This window comes from Coccinella septempunctata, chromosome X (genome assembly GCF_907165205.1).
Source record: "Coccinella septempunctata chromosome X, icCocSept1.1, whole genome shotgun sequence".
Lineage (NCBI taxonomy): Eukaryota > Metazoa > Arthropoda > Insecta > Coleoptera > Coccinellidae > Coccinella > Coccinella septempunctata.
Genome location: NC_058198.1, coordinates 15,185,162 through 15,189,951, shown reverse-complemented (window position 1 = coordinate 15,189,951; position 4,790 = coordinate 15,185,162).

Genomic DNA, 4,790 nt, shown 5'->3' with positions numbered 1-4,790 from the left:
AGCTTGAACAGACGCAGCAACGTCATCTAAGACAGATAATGCACATCAGATGGTTCCACAAAGTTTCGAATGCAGAAGTCTTGCAGCGCGCGAGTTGTACAACAATTGAGACTCAAGTAACGAGGGCCCGACTCAGATGGAGCGGCCACATTCTTAGGATGCAAGACACAAGACTCCCCAAAATAGCTCTATACGGCGAACTCACTGAGGGAGCCCGGAAACCAGGAGGCCAGTATAAGCGGTTTAAGGATACACTACATCAATCCCTAAAATCAGTTAATGCTAATCATAACTGGGAACAACAAGCGTTAGACAGGTCACAGTGGAGGTCTTTGGTCCACAGTTATAATGGAGAATCGAGAAGGATACAGCGGCGGCCAGATCTGGTTGGAGACTATCCATGCCCTGAGTGTGGAAGGATCTGCAGGTCACGGTTGGGTCTCTTTAGTCACAGGAGGGCACACAGTCGCAACTAGCACTAAGAAGTTACAAATCTGTTCGAATTTTTTTTTTTTTTTTTTTTTTTGTAGATTTATTCCCGGTAACGGGATACAGCAATGAATGATGGTATTTCCCTAGCTTTTTCTTTCCACCAGCTGTCCTTGATTTTTCTTATTTCTTGACGGACTTCGCGTTTTATGTTATTAAAACATTTTTGGGCTGCAACATCGCTAGGCTTGTTAATTGCTGTTTTCATCGCTTTGTGTTTTGCCTCCAGAAGGGGTGCGATATGAGTTTCTTTCTCGGCGAACCAGTCTGGGGATTTTCGGGAGCGTTCTGTGCCCAGTATTTCTTTCGCTGAATTTGTAAGAGATGATTTGAAGCGAAGCCAATGACTCTCAATGTCGTCGTCATAATCCGGTGGTGTTAGGCTATCTTTGACGGCAGCTGTGAAGCTTTCCTTTGTAGAAGGGTTATGTAGTTTGGAGATTTGAAGGCGCTCTCTTAGTAACTTTGGCCTGCGTTGGTATTTTGGGAGCATTGAGATCTTCATTCTCGAGATTACCAGCCTATGATCAGTCCAGCACTCCAGATCTGCTCTGGGTTTAGTGACCAACACCTCTTTGAGATCTTTTCTTCTCACGATCACATAGTCGAGAGTATGCCAATGCCCTGAGCGCGGGTGGCGCCAGGTCCCCCTTGAATTGGGTCTCGTAATAAAGAAGGTGTTCGTTATACAAAGGTTGTGTTCTGCACAAAGAGCCAGCAGACGTTCTCCGTTCGAATTAATGCTATCTGTGCCGTGTTTCCCTATTATTCCCGGCCATAGTTCTGTGTCTTGACATCTGCCCACTCTGGCGTTGAAGTCTCCAAGTAGGATAATACGTTCCCGTTTTGGGATTTTACTTAATGTAGCAACGAGTGATTCGTAGAAAGTGTCCTTTGAGTTGTCAGAGGAGTTCAAAGTGGGTGCGTATACTGAAATGATGTTCACAAACGTGTTGTTTGCTGCAGGCTGCAACATCGCTAGGCTTGTTAATTGCTGTTTCATCGCTTTGTGTTTTGCCTCCAGAAGGGGTGCGATATGAGTTTCTTTCTCGGCGAACCAGTCTGGGGATTTTCGGGAGCGTTCTGTGCCCAGTATTTCTTTCGCTGAATTTGTAAGAGATGATTTGAAGCGAAGCCAATGACTCTCAATGTCGTCGTCATAATCCGGTGGTGTTAGGCTATCTTTGACGGCAGCTGTGAAGCTTTCCTTTGTAGAAGGGTTATGTAGTTTGGAGATTTGAAGGCGCTCTCTTAGTAACTTTGGCCTGCGTTGGTATTTTGGGAGCATTGAGATCTTCATTCTCGAGATTACCAGCCTATGATCAGTCCAGCACTCCAGATCTGCTCTGGGTTTAGTGACCAACACCTCTTTGAGATCTTTTCTTCTCACGATCACATAGTCGAGAGTATGCCAATGCCCTGAGTGCGGGTGGCGGCCAGGTCCCCCTTGAATTGGGTCTCGTAATAAAGAAGGTGTTCGTTATACAAAGGTTGTGTTCTGCACAAAGAGCCAGCAGACGTTCTCCGTTCGAATTAATGCTATCTGTGCCGTGTTTCCCTATTATTCCCGGCCATAGTTCTGTGTCTTGACATCTGCCCACTCTGGCGTTGAAGTCTCCAAGTAGGATAATACGTTCCCGTTTTGGGATTTTACTTAATGTAGCAACGAGTGATTCGTAGAAAGTGTCCTTTGAGTTGTCAGAGGAGTTCAAAGTGGTGCGTATACTGAAATTATGTTCACAAACGTGTTGTTTGCTGCAGGAAAGCGTAAAGTCATTAAACGTTCTGAGATGCCTACTGGATTTTCGGTTAGTTTGGCGGCCAGGTCGTTTATTAAATGGCAAAGCCTACACCATGTTGTCTGATTTGGCCTTCTGGCAAGCCCTTCCAGAAAAAAGTATAAGCATGCTCTACCAAGCTACCTTCGCCCGAGAAGCGTGTCTCGCTTAAGGCAACTATTGCAATGGATGTTCGTTGCAGTTCCTTATCGATTAGGGCAGTACGCCTCTCTGGTCGGTCGGCCTTGGGGTTGTCTAGCAAGGTTCTGACGTTCCATGCTGCAAAAGCTATGTGCTTTTCATTGGTTGTTGTACGATGATTCACTCGCTCAGGCACCCTCCCCCGGAGATCCGAATGGGAGGGTATTTTACCTCCGGATACAAATTTTGTCCTGGTCGACTGATCCATCTTTTTGTAGGAGCTGCGTTAGAAGGTGTTTTAAAGCTGCACTGGTAACGCTGTCAGTGCAACTTTGGTTGCGGTTGCGACTAGATTATCTTGTGGCACAGGTAACCTGAGACGACAAGGTCTGAGACGTAACTTAAGCAACGCAGAGAGCTATATTATGAAATGATAAAATATCAACAATTGAAAAGTATAAGTTATCGATACAGATAATGACTATCTGGATAAGCAAGTATTGAAGCGCATGAGTATTTCAATTCTTAAGTTTGTTTCAAATCTCGCTGCTCCAAACAATATTTCAAAATTAATAATTTCTAGAGATTCTTTTTCATCATTTACATTCACGTTGTAGATGGTATACACGTTTTTCCTGAGGAAATAAAACTATAGAAAGAATGTCCCTGAATAGATTTAACGACTCTGATGTATATGCAGAAATCCATGTAGGTTCCTATATATAAGTACAGAATCGTTATTTTTTTGTTTTCACCCTAATTATACGGAGCACTACTATCTACTCATGAATTTCATTTTCAAGGTCTTAACCGGGAAACTGAAAAGTTTTGAGTATACAATAATAATAATAATAATGTCTGAACCTGCCTGGCAGCTATCTGGTAGATGGCCTGCCGGGTAGCCATCGTAACGACGTAGACGGTGCAGCCAGCCACGCCTGCTGTCCGCAGTCCCATTCCTTTTTCCTCTCTCTTTCACATCCTTTATAGGGGTGCTCTTTCTGCTCCCATTTCTCTACCCCTCACCCAAACCGAGAAAGGGGAGCACAAACCCATGAAAATGGTGGATAACGAGAAGCCTCGGAAACAAGTCGCTGCCTGGGGATCGTCAGGGCATGTCTGGAGCCGGCGCTGGACATGGACAGCATGCGGGACGTCGGTGGCGGGATGTTGAAGAAGCGGGCTCCTGCTGCAAAAGAAGCTACAGCTCCAAAGCAACAACAGAAACCAACGGTGCCGAGCGACTGACGGAGTACTGAACGGGAATCGAGGAAGAAAGGTTGTGAAAGCTGCCAAAGAGATTATGGATAGAAACAGGACACACACAGAACGAGAGACGGAGAATGCTACAGCTCACCATGCCTCGACACTCTGAAGCAAAAATTAAGTCTGTATGCAGAACGCCTGAGGAGATATAAAAGCAATTATAGCCGGAAAAGAGACAATAATTCATTCGAAAAGTCGGAAGAATCTTTCTACCGGTCAATCACAGGGTCGGATGGAGAAAATGGAAAGTTTACCACCTAAAGGAAGCCATTGAACAATTCTGGACCGAACAATTATCAACGAAACCTCAGTTCAATGGAGATTACGGATGGATTGAAGAGGAAAAATCTGAAGCTATAAAATATGAGCCGATGCAGCATGACATGATCACAATTGAAGAAGTAAAATCAGCTATCAGAGGACTGCACAACTGGAAAGCACCTGGCCTGATGGATTACAGAACTTCTGGATCAAGAAACTTCGGATCATGCATGACAAATTGACCTCCGCAATAAATGATGTCATTGAAAATCTGAAAGAATGCCAGTATTCCTTACACATGGCACAACATACCTGTTACCTATGTCACGTTCAAAATTTCCCGCGCTGCATATCGCACTCCTGGCGCCATCTATCCGTGCCCCATCGTTTGTTTTCTACATCGATTTTTCCGCGATCAATCACAAGATTTGGTTCGAATTGATCCAATAGTTCCTTAGGAATTGATATCACACTTTGCCGAAATGACCACTGAAATCTCAATTCCTATCTGAACTATCGAACTGAAATTCAACATGTGCATCTCAATTCGAAAACTGTGTACAGTTTCGAGATTTGGTCGAATTGATCCAATAGTTCCTTAGGAATTGAAATCACACTTTGCCGAATAGACCACTGAAATCTCAATTCTTATCTGAACTATCGAACTGAAATTCAACATGTGCATCTCAATTCGAAAACTATGTGCAGTTTCAAGATTTGGTTCGAATTGATATAATAGTTCCTTAGGAATTGAAATGATATTTTGTCGAATCGACTACTGAAATCTCCATTCCTATCAGAACTATCGATCTGAATTCAACATGTGCATCTCATTTTCGAAAACTATGTGCAGTT